This window comes from Mustela putorius, unplaced genomic scaffold (assembly GCF_011764305.1).
Source record: "Mustela putorius furo isolate JIRA1106 unplaced genomic scaffold, ASM1176430v1.1 tig00003942_pilon_pilon_pilon, whole genome shotgun sequence".
NCBI classification, from domain to species: domain Eukaryota; kingdom Metazoa; phylum Chordata; class Mammalia; order Carnivora; family Mustelidae; genus Mustela; species Mustela putorius.
The window spans coordinates 5,012,172-5,024,464 of record NW_025422087.1 but is presented as its reverse complement, the minus strand read 5'-3'; positions in this window follow the sequence as shown (position 1 = coordinate 5,024,464).

The window sequence follows — 12,293 nt, the reverse complement described above, 5'->3', positions numbered from 1 at the left end:
GTGTGTCGCGGCCGTGGCACAGCTCTGCAGTCCTGGTGGCTTCTTCCTAGGGCTATAGAATTCCCCCCTTATTTTTCCAGGTTTACGTGCAGTCTGTTAGTCTGTCTTGGAGGTGTCTGTAGGTTAGAATTTTTTCTACATATGAACGAAGCCTACTTTGTAAATCAAAAGGCGCTTTTTAATTTACAGTTGTATATTAAATTCACACATTTCAGATTGAAATTCGCACACAATCTATTTTGCATTACTCACACTTAATAGTAATTTCTTTTGGCTATTGCCCTCAGGCTATATAGGAATAAAAAAATAGATTTGAGCTCTTTATTTTGGCTATCTTCACAGATTGTAAATCTAATTAGTTCTGATTTTTTTTCTCAAAGTAACAAACACATTACTTCCTGAACAAAGTCTGATTTAGTAAGGACAGGTTTCCCTTAGAACCATGTTCATTTTACCTAAATTATGCTGTCCGTTCATTTGGAAAATGAATGTTTTTCTGCCCTAATTTGCTGCATCATGTTGATGTGTGCCACTAATAGATATGATATTTACCTGTGAAATGGTGAGGAAAATTATGTCCGGATTAGTTAATGTTTTAAGATTGATCTATTTCAGAGTTGGAAGGGACCTTACAGATCATTGAATCCGGTGTTTCTCATACTGAGCTAGAGAATCCATTTGTTCTTTGAGAAATTTTTAAAGACTGTGTTTTCATTAGGTAAACAACCACAGAAAATGTAAGCACAGACCTCTGTGAATGGAGAACTACCATGAGAGATCACAGGTTCCGTGACTTGGCTCCAGGATCAAGGTTTCCCGTAGACCTAAAGGAATTTAGCAATCAGGCGGTAATGGTAAGACCAGGGTCTCTGTCCATCACATTGGACTCCAGTCAGATATATGGTGAGTTGAGGGCATAGCTGTGATGGAAGTGTCATGTCATCCCCAGAATCCTGTGGGAGGCAGCTGGCGTTACATATTTGAATTGTTTTATATCTCCAGCATCCCTGGTGCTCCCTGAATTACAAAGCTACTATGGCCAGGAGCTTCCATTCTCACAGTACATGATAGCCAAGCAATACTTGTCATACCTTGAGTCTGTATCAGATATGTCCAGTGGTGGGTGATGGATCAGTCAGCTTTCTCTAGGTAAGACAGATAATGAAGCAACCCAACATTTGGGTGGCTTGTATTTCTTGTCCATGTAGCTATGTCATCTGCAGCTCTTCTTTGGCTGCAATTCTGCTTGGTGCATTGTCTTCATTTTGACATCCGTGATGCCTTCAGTTGCCCCCCTAATCCTCAGGACATAGGGGAGAGAGCAAGAGGGCTCAGAAGCATTCAGAAGTTCTTAACTTTTGATGGTGTGCACACTAATTCTGTGTTCCATTGGTCACAAAGCCATTGTCAGTGAAACTGGCAAATACTATTCTCTTCACAAGGTGTCCCATGGCAGAGGTAGAGATGTATAATCCTCTTCCAGAGAAGAGGTTGAATGATATACTCTGCCACCGATGACGTCCATCCACCCATGCAACTGTCCACCTCACACTTCCTCAACATGGTGGGTGACTGGACTATTCAGTTTGGCTTCCTGGTTTTAATTCTCGTTTTTTCTTATTTGGAAGCTTTCGAATTGGGAAGCCAGACAGCTTTAGGGTGGAGTGGACATTTAGAGACCTTGTCTTGTTCTCTTATTTTTCTTGTCAAAGGACGGAGGGCTGCTGAGGTGATTTGCCCAAGATCACATGGCAGGACTTGACCACAGTATTCTGTTCACAACATCCACTTGTGAAAAATGTTAGACAGGAATTGCCGCTTTGCTAATTGTAAAAGAAAACACCTTTATTGTTCCTAAAATCATACCCCATCTGAGAGACCAAGAAATGAAACAGAATCTGAGTGGTCAATCTTGGAACGAAAGCTAATTTGGTTTTCTATCCATTTTCCTTCCAGCCACCTTTGTGTTGGAGGCAACCTATTTAAATTTATTGTATATCCTCAGCAGAGCACCAGGAGCCCTTCAGCACTATAGTAAGTCATAGTTCCTGCCAAGGCAGATCGTGTCTCTGTTTTATAAATAGTCTGCACCCTGTGCTTATTTGATTTAAAATAAAACCTGTATGTAGTACGCGGTATGTTTCCTTCCAGCCTTTGTGTGGGGGAACAGTAGGTGGGTGACTCCTGATGCCGGAGACATGAAACAGGGCGAGCTGTGCCGTGGTATTCCGCGGGCTTCTAATGTCCTTGTGGCGCTCACCTGATAAAAATAACCCAGCACTGCCTGTGGGAACTGCAGACTTTTCTTCAGCCACTGACTTTCCCAGCACCCCTCTTCTGCTCTTCAGAGAGTTCATGTTCTGAGGTCAGTGACCAATGAGAACGTGATAAAATAGTTGGCAGTGACTGGAAGAGCTCCCGGGCAGAGGACCGTAGTTGGGAGACAACAGAAAGAGGCAAAATAGATGCTTCCAGTCCTTTGGCACTGGGGTGGTCATGGGGGAGACAAAAGTGCTTGCTTCATGAGAGGCTGACGAATAGGATGACAAATAAGTGGGATGATGGCTTGTGTGCCCCAGGGAGCCTTTCATGTACAGTGTACTCCTTTCCCTGAGGGGAAGCCCGCAGGCAAGCACCTAGAGGTGAATGACTGTACAAACCTCAGTCAGCCCTTCTAAAATCTCTCAGAACTGTGACCAGAACAATTTAAGTGTGTTTGCATTTGTCGGAGACTTAGACAACGCAGGTCACAAAGCTCCCGGTAGGGTGGAGGTTAAACGGCACGTAGCATGGAAAGAGCACCCGCTCCCTGAACTCACAGTTTCCACCTGTAGGACAGTGAAGGGGAGGAGGAGGAAGGACCCGCTGAAAGGGAGTTAATTGGAAACTGCTGTGGCATGTGGCGACTGGAGGCAAGATTAGTCTGATGAGATTTTGAAAAGGCCCATTTCTGTTCTATTTCTTCCTTTCACCTCCTACAACATTTTATCCCTGCGACTCAAGTGCCCAATTCTCTTGGGTTTTCTAAAACCTCATGTTTTGACATCCCACTTGGCCTGTTCATGTTGCATCAAAACCATCACCACATCTGCCGTGTCAGTCCGAGTGCCCTTTCGCTAGGTGGTAGGTGGTAGGAAAGCAGTCTGACTACATTTTATTACATGTATTGACCTTGTGGCACTTGGTGTAATTTACGTCCTCGGCTTGCCCTCCGCAATCTTTTCTTTCCTTCAGCAGCAATTCTGAATCACCCATAGGTGTAAAACTGATACACATCAAAGTTCCAGATAATCAACTAGGGTGATTTTCAGAACCATTTGGGGAGCTTTTAAAAATACACGTGTCTAAACTACCCCCTGCCCCTTGAGATCCTGATTTTGTGGGCTTTGGAGTGATCTAGGTGTATGAATTTTTAAAAAGCTTCCTGGATGATTTTAATTGAATCATCTATTTCTTCGCTTCGCTGGTAAAGAACTCTTGCACAGGAAAGCCTGCTTTTCTCTTGTTGCTTGCCATTCTTGAAGGAAGCACGATCTTTCACCTTTGTATCTTAGTAATCCTCCTACAATCAGCTTTGGTTGATTTTAGTTGATTTGGTTTTTTAAATTCTTTGGTTTCTTTTTGAAGAACCAAACAGATATTCTTAGACTCTCCTCTCCCTGTCCAAATTCCTAGCTTGTAAATTCAGCCACCTTCAGGGACTGGAAGCACTACAGTGCTTGGAATTGCTTGATTTAAAGAAGGGCAAAACCCACTCTTAGGCCTGATCTTACTAGGTGGTCCTAATTCCCTTTCCCTTTTCCCGTCTTCCTTTTTTAGGACCTCTCTTTACCTACCTCTCACCCCAGGGATTTTTTTTTTACTGTGTAAGAAAGTTATTTCAATTTTTGTGGATGTCTTATCATTCCTATTTAATTACCAGTCGGCACAATCATGGCTGTGCATTTCATTAAAATGTGTTAGATTTGCTTTGCTCTAAGTTTTATTTAATGCTAACACTGAACTTTGTTTATGTGTTGCTCTGATACCATGCCTGTCTACTCAGAAATTAATAAAACAAAATGGGACAGTTGTCTGGTAACATTTCATTTGTGTTTAACTGACAGTTTGGCACCATTGCAACAAAACCCAAGTGTAAACAACAGGCCTGAGTTTACTAGGCTGGCTAGAGCCAGATAGTTGGGTATTCTTGTCTTTCATTTGGAATTTTAAAGCAATTGCAATGTCCCCAACCTTCTATCAAGGTAGAGGTGTGTGTGTGTGTGTGTGTGTGTGTGTGTGTGTGTAATGTGCCTTTGGGGGTGGAAGAAGGATCTTTTCCAAGACTTTTGGCAACATCTCCAACCATGTCCTTAGGGACAAGGTAAAAAAAGTAAACCTGAATAATAGTTAAATGGGTTCTTGGCTAATAGAATGACTCTGTCAAAGGGCATTAATTAGTAGGTCTATGCTAGACTAGAAAGAAGGCTTAATACCATGCCAAAGGACCTTGTACATAACCCTGTTCTCCAATGTTTTGGTAGAAGCTGAAGCTGAAGATATCAAATTTCTAGATGGCCCAAAGCTGGGAAGGACAGATTATGTTAAAGATTATTGAAGCATTTAAAAAGAGCTTAGTAGGTGGAAGGAAGAGCTGGAATGAGCAAAATGAAATGTAAAGAAATGAAATGAGGTAGAAACAACTGTAAAATCCTATACTTAATCAATTGCTTGTTGCACAACTTAGGGAGACCAGGTATAAAGGTCACTACATGACAAAGGCCTTTACCAGTAGATGTTACCTGAGGAGTTCCGACTTCCTAGAAGTTGTCATGAGGCCCCGAGAGGACCTCCAGGCAGGTCAGTGGATCTGGGATCGCTTAAGGGCCTCAGTCATCTAAGTTAGTGAGAAAAACCGTGGAACCACGCACACCCCCCACTCATAGCACGTCATACTCTCTCCAGACCTATCACAGTGCTTTACACTTCAGTTCTTGCGCTTCTGTCTTGGCTTCTTAAACTTCAGGGTAAGGACTGTGGTTTATCCCATTCCAAGTTCCCAGGGCCAAATGCCTGACACAGACACAGACCGGGGAGCCCAGGGAGTCCCCCCAAGCAGGGATATTTGTCCATTTGTTTTGCTCACGCTGCATCTTCGGGACTCAGAACAGTGCTTGGCATAAGGTTGGACTTCATATGTATTTAATGAAAGAATGAATGACACATACGGATGTTCCGTAAGTCTTAGCTATTCATTCCCAGTGTGGTGGTGGCATGTCCTGTTAGTAAGCCACTACTTGGCTATTCTAAAACCCTCAGGAGCTTCATATCCTTTTTCTTTTGCTTCTCAGCTCTTAGTCTCTTCCCATCGCTGAGTACATTGGGTGTTTACTTAGAAAAGGCCAGCCAGGGCAAAAAAGTTTGATTCCTTAAAAAGGTATACTCCAGATGTAATGAATTCATCACTGGCAGGAAGTTAAGTGCACAGGGTGATGTCAGACGGATCTGGGTTCACGTTCTATCTTGGACAGCTTATTTATGAGATTTAGGACTTCAGTATAAAATCTCCTATTCTCTTCAAGCCTTGGTTTTCTCTTCTAAAAGGGCAGATACTATATGTATAACCCAAAGTACCATCTTAACAAATAACACTATTGTTACTATTTTGCCAAGGCCTTGGGCTCAAGCAGGAGCCATGAGTAGAGAGGGAGAAAACTCTAGGAAAAAGAAATCAGCAATTGCTAAAGGCTTGCCTTCAAGGTTTACTTCTTTTGTATGTCAGAGCACCTGCTCCTATTGGACAGGTATGCTCCTGGTGGGGGGCGGGGAGGGTTGGGTGGGAACAGAGGCCCTGCATTGCAGAGGGAGCTAACGTCTCCATGGTAACAGCACATCAGATTCTGATGCGTGCACACCTGGTATTCTCAGGTTGCTCTACCATATGGCACTTCATATATTTCATCAAGGAAAAAAAACACTACCTTGACCCCCCTCCCCCCACTCTCCTCATCCCCCTGCCAACTGCGTAGGCAAACACAAGCACACATACCCACACACCTTCTCTGCCTATATCTGAAGCGATATAAGCCACTGTCACGGAGACTGGAAACACAGTTCCAAAAGCCATTCATTCAAACAAAGGGCCAGAACAGTCATTCTTGCTTCAAAGAGGTGCCCAGAAGAGAGGTACCTGACAAATAACAGTTGCAATTTGCCTCTTCTGTGACACTGACGCAGAATCAGGTTGTCTCTCTCCTGCCCCTGGCTTGCTAAGAAAGCAGCCCCATTCATAACCCTGCCAGAAGCAGAATCGCATCCTTGACCATGACTCATCTCCTGACACCATTTGTAAAAGTGGCCTCTCAAACTCTCCCTACATCTACATGCCCATTAAATGCTCTGCTTTGAACTTGTTTAAAAGGAAAAAGCAAGATTTCCTGGTAGGATTAAAAAAAAAAATGCAGACAGCCTGTAGTTGCCATGTGACACAACCAAAGAATTATGGCTGCTTAGAGATTTCCTGCTCGGCTTCAGAAACAGATGTTTTAAAACTTCATGTTAAAAGAGATGTCAGAAATTGGGGACAAAAGTCACTGTTCCTTGCAGCATATCAAAGTCTTCCTTTTCAATGGACAGCTTCTCGATTTGGTTTCTCCCACCACATTCCCCGGAAAGCCCATTTAAATTAACCGTGCCTGGTGCTCCAGCATGCCTGGGCACAACCACAGAGCCTTGTGTACGTTACGCTTCGTAACGGGCTTTTGAAGGCAATGTCTTAAAAGCCACAGTTAAGAAATGTTAGAATTTAGGGTCTAGAAATGTTGTCTTACTTATTATGGTGCTGGTGGTGGGCTCATTTTTTTTTTTTTTTTAAGTACTTTGGGTAGCCTACTGGATAATAAATAACAGTAACCAAATGTATCCATCCAACATGGGAAAGGGAGCTGTGCCCTGTAAAGTCTGTAGTTTACGTTTGGAAACTGGTTCAACCTGCAGGGCTCTTGGATCATTACTTCGTTTTAATTTGTGGGAAAGGCTTTATGTTTAAAGCAATACAAGCTTGTCCTTCCATGTCACAGCAACCTTTTGGCAATCTCACTGGCTTCTTTTTCTTCCCCACCACACTTGGTCATGAAGGAACTCTGATTGCCTGTAACCCAAAAGGGAACTTTAGGCCTCTTGCAGCCTATCTGACCTCTCCCAAACATGCCAAGTGTAGTCCAACTTCCTGTTACAGCCAAGATGAAGTAGCCCATTCCTCCCAGCTCCTCGCTCACACAACTAAAGGGCCATGGGCATAACAAAACAAACAAGCGTAAGAAGATTCTGAAAGAGCATAGAAGGCAGACTTCCAGGAGCCTTGGGACTTGAGGAACAGCACAGTGGTGGGTCCCTGGGTTTTTAAATTGCTTTCTATATATTTTGGACAGGGCTCTACAGAAGCTTCCAACCTGGAATCTCCAACAGGCACAGAGCAAAAGAATCTTAAAGAAAAGCTTCTTCCCCATAGCTAAAAGACCAAGAAAGGGGTCACCTAGCAACAGAAATCCTTTTTGGCAATACTCGCCCTGCTCTAGCCAAACACCAGTAGAAGAATTCTGCCCCCAGAGTTTCAGCAGGGCTGAACAGGGAGCTGATCTTCCACAACCCCCTACTGCACAGAAGTGGACAATAGCGCTCCAGCCCCCTGCTCAGTAGGGCTAAGCAGGCGTCTTTGTAATCTTCTACCTCCGACTTGGTAGAAGGAGGTGGTGCCATAATTCCCCATAGGAAGTGGTCTGTGGGCCAAATGAGTAGCTGGTCTTTTAGTCTGTGCTCAGGGAAAGCAGGCAGTGCTCCCATTTCCCTGGGTAATATTAGTAGAGTCCAGTAGGTAGTTGAGCCTGATGCTTACCTGGAATTAGAGAGGCAAAGTGATGTAGGAGGCTAGTTATCATGCTGATTACCCTCTTCCTTTTCCCCAGTGTCAGGATGGCCAGCAAGTTGCTGAGCTGCTACCCCAGTCCTGCAGCAAAGAAGCAGTGTGAAGGAGCCCTCAACTTCCCCACTGCCAGGGGTCTGTGGGGCTCTTGGAAGCAACGGGCCAGTGGGAGTTAGTGTCCCACTTTTGCTGGGAAAGCAGTGGGGTTAAGCCATAAATCTACAGTTTCAAGACTCTGAGTGATATCTAAATGGGATAAACCCAAGCGGTGTGAAACTCATGATAAGACACATCATTGCTAAACTTTTATAAACTAGAGACCAAAAAAAAAAAAAAAAAAAGGATCTTGAAAGCAGCCAGAGAGAAACAGTGCATCATGTATAGGAGAACACTAACTCAAATAACAGCAGATTTCTCATCTGAAGCCATGAAGACCAAAAGCCAAAAGAAAATGACACAGCATTTTTTAAGAACTGAAAGAAATAAACTGTCATATATAAAGGAAATGATAACAGAAGAAAGTTTGGATCAGAAAAGAGAGAAAGAACATTAGAATGAGTTTAAAAAAAGGGATAAATAGACTTTCACTTCTCTTGAGTTTCTTAAACATATAAGAAGTTTCAAGCAGAAATTCTAACACCATCTGTTGTAGTGTTCAATATATGTGGAGAAAATTCTTAAGTATATTTTTGGGGTACCTGGGTGGCTCAGTCAGTTAAATTTCTGACTCTTGATCTCAGCTCAGGTCTTGGTCTTGAGGTCATGAGTTCAAGCCCTCTGTGGGGCTCCTGCTGGATGGAGAGCCTACTTTAAAAAATAAAGAAAAAGAAAAGTTAATTGTAAAAATGGGGAGTGTAGAGGGACCAAAATGGAAAGAAGTTTTCTGTCCATCACTCACAAGTAGTTGATGCTGATACCGTAAACTGCAATAAGTTATGTATGTGTATTGTAATATCTATAGTGACCACTGAGAAAATGATGCAGAACAGGATACTTAAAAATGTTACAAATATATCAAGGTGGAATCTTAAAACGTGCTCAAGTAATGCAGGGGAAGGTAAGAAAAAAGAAATAGTGGAATTAGACACAAGAGGAAACAAACAAAATAATGAAATGGCTGATTTAAGCTCAGATGCATGAACAGTTAACCTAAAATGGTCTAAATACAACAAAAGACAGAAATCGAAGGAGTGAATTTTAAAAATGGCCCAACATATGTTGTTTACAAGAAACATACTTTAAATATAACTGGTAGGTAGGTTGAAAGTAAAAGAATAGAAACAGATACCATGCAAACATTAATAATAATAGTAGTAATAACACAAAAAACCAGGAGTGGCTATATTAACGTCTGGTTAAAGTAGACTTCAAAGCAAAGAAAATTACTAGAGACAAAAAGGTAATTACATAATGATGGAAGGCTCCAGCCACCAGGAAGACAGAAAACAGGAAGATAAAAGATAAACCATGGCACCCTCTCTTCCTCACTGGACCATAAGAGCCTTTAAAGACAGGAATCACACCTATGGGTGTTGTCTTCCCACCTCTCCCTCCCCAGGAGGTGCTTAAGAAATGTTTTGAACCAAACATAGTGGAAGTCTGGCTCCCAAGAACACCCCCATCTCTAGGAAGGACCTCAGAGGAACTGAGAGCCTGTGGCTATTCGTGCTACGGTGGTAGATGGTAGATCGTACCAATGGAGATACCCCCCTGAGGCAAAGCGAGTGTTGGCTGGCTCACTCTTGCCTTGGGGTGGTGTGACAGCTTGCTTTCCCGAAGTGCTCCCCTTTGGGGTTTTTGCAGAGTCTCCCCTTGGGTAGCTGGGTCCTAAATGTCCTCTTTGTAGACCCTTCCAGGAAACCTAGGGGTTCTTATGCAAATAACTTCCCAGCTCTCCTGAGAGGCATATGTAGATTAGACCCCACAGTGACCTTACACAAGAAACCATATCCATAAATAATCCCAACTCTAAGACACACTGGGGTCAACCAGCATACTGTTTGATTAAGTAATGCATTGAAATGCAGTGACAGGTCCCATCTCATGATTGGAATGTAAATCTGAGGGAGACCGGCCAGGAATAAATAGACATCTTTCTTGGTTGTATCATTGTGATGCTCAGTAAGTAGTTGGAAAGGAAATTATGTACTTAGCAAATCTCCACAGGAACATTATGGGATCACTGGTAGGTTGCTAATGACTTGTGGGCCCTTGTTTTATAGCTTAGAATCTGCTTAGTGGCCAGAATTTATAGGACATGACATGGTGGCAGGTTTGCCCTAAGTCATCAGCACCCTCAGCAAGTAAGGCCGGAGCAAGCACCGTGCAACCGTGACTGCAGAAGGGAGATTATCCCTTGGGGCCGTTGAGGGAAAAGCCCAGAACCATGGCCTCCCAGCCCAGTGGAAGTCAGAGGTCCAGCCCAGTCCTTTCCTGCTCCTGAGGTACCAATCCTAGTTCTTTCTGTGGATCCATTTTCACTACTGGTGGCCAGACTTCAAGTGCCAGCGGTCATTTTATCAATCATGGCACTCCCTGAGACAGGCTGCCTCCTCCCTTGCAGCCTGACCCTGTGGCCTTCGGGTGACTGCATCAACCACACACCAGGTGGCTCCAACTGGGCCACCCCAGTGCCTGTCCACATGGGACCTCATCTCCTTGTCTTTTATCCATGCTGGTCTCTTGACCTCTTGTTGGCTTTTTACACTCATTTATATCCTCAGTGTGAGGGCTCATCTCAGCTTTTGCTTGTGTTTTGGATTTCTCCAGTTTTGACCTTGACATTCTCTCAGACCATCCATGTGGATCCCTATCACCTACCCAGGGAATAGCTTCTTGGGCCAGAGCCCCCACTGGGTGCTTCAGCTTCTCATTCCTTCCCCCTCGTTCATCCCCATCCATGAATAGTCATCCCCCAAATCCAACTTAGCCTCTCCATAGCCCTCCTGTGATAGGGGTGACCCTCCTATGTATCCTGCCCACCTCACTCTGTGGCTTTTATGCTAAGGGTGGGATATCACCGTGGTTAAAAGTGTGCATCCTGGGGCCTTGCAGCAAATACCAACCTCCTCTTTCCTGGCTCGGAGACCTGAAGCAAGCCTGTGACCTCTCTCTGCCTCTGGTTCCTTATCTGGAAAATAGACATCATCAGAGTAGCTGACTTACAGGATGGCTGGGAAGACTCAATGAATTCATCTAAAACATTTAGAAGAGGGCCTAGCACATTGTCAGGGCAATGTATCTGTTCTTTTGCTAAGTTAATCTTTCAAAGCTAAGCCAGCTTCGGAAACCCAGCTTCTGCAATTTTAGGCGTGCTGCTATTGCATTGTGCTTAGTGTGCCAGCCACCCAGCCTGAACCGGAAGGCTAAAATCAAAACCAGGTTCAAGGGAGGAGGAGGGAATTAGAGACACTTTTCTGTCTGTGATTTTTTTTTTTTTAAAGATTTTATTTATTTGACAGAGATCACAAGTAGAGAGAGAGAGGAAGGAGCAGGCTCCCTGCCTAGCAGAAAGCCCGATGAGGGACTTGATCCCAGGACCCTGAGATCATGACCTGAGCTAAAGGCAGAGGCTTAACCCACTGAGCCACCCAGGCAGCCCTCTTGTCTGTGATTTTTAAAAAGAGTTCTCTTTTCAAAAAAATGTGAACTTAATATTAACTCCCGAAGCAGATGCTTCTTGAAGAACAGTGACGGAAGAAATGCCTACAAAGCTGGTACCCTTTTTTCTAGGTCTTAATCCTGTTTGTCAACTGACTCGAGATCTTAGCTCCAAAGCTCTTTTGAACAGTGCCTCTGTGCCGCAGGCCTGCCAGTAACAACGTTGGGCTCCGGATCTCTTTTGGATGTCCCGGGGCCAAGTGTTATCACTCTGTCTTAACCAGTGGTGGCCTCTCCACTCTGCGAAGGATGCCTGCATTCCTTGCAGGAAGACCTCAATTATTCTGCGGTATTCCTGAGCTCCAAGTTGTGTTTTTTTTCTGTAGCAGAAAGGGAAGAAAGAAGTGCTCCTAGGCTGCATACCGCCATTGACAGCAGATTCCCGAGTGTGACCTGAAAGCCACATCCTGTGGCTGCCTTGCCTGGAGAGCACTGCTCCCCACCCCCTTCCTGGGCCTCACTTGCTGGCTTGCACGCCAGGTCAGCACCCAGCAGGACCGCACCGCACCCCTTCCCAAGTCTGCGGTGCCACACACACGTGCCTGCCTGTGCGGCCCCTGGGTCTGCTGTCTACAACTGTGGCCGATGATGATGAGAGGGCCCAGCTCTTCGTCCCTACCTGTCCTGGCCGCCTAGCTGGGATCTGTGCAGACTCAGTCTCAGAAATAGCACGATCAAGGGACAGGTGCTGTGAGAGACAGAGGGAGGGGCCAGTGCTGTGTGGGGCCTGGCA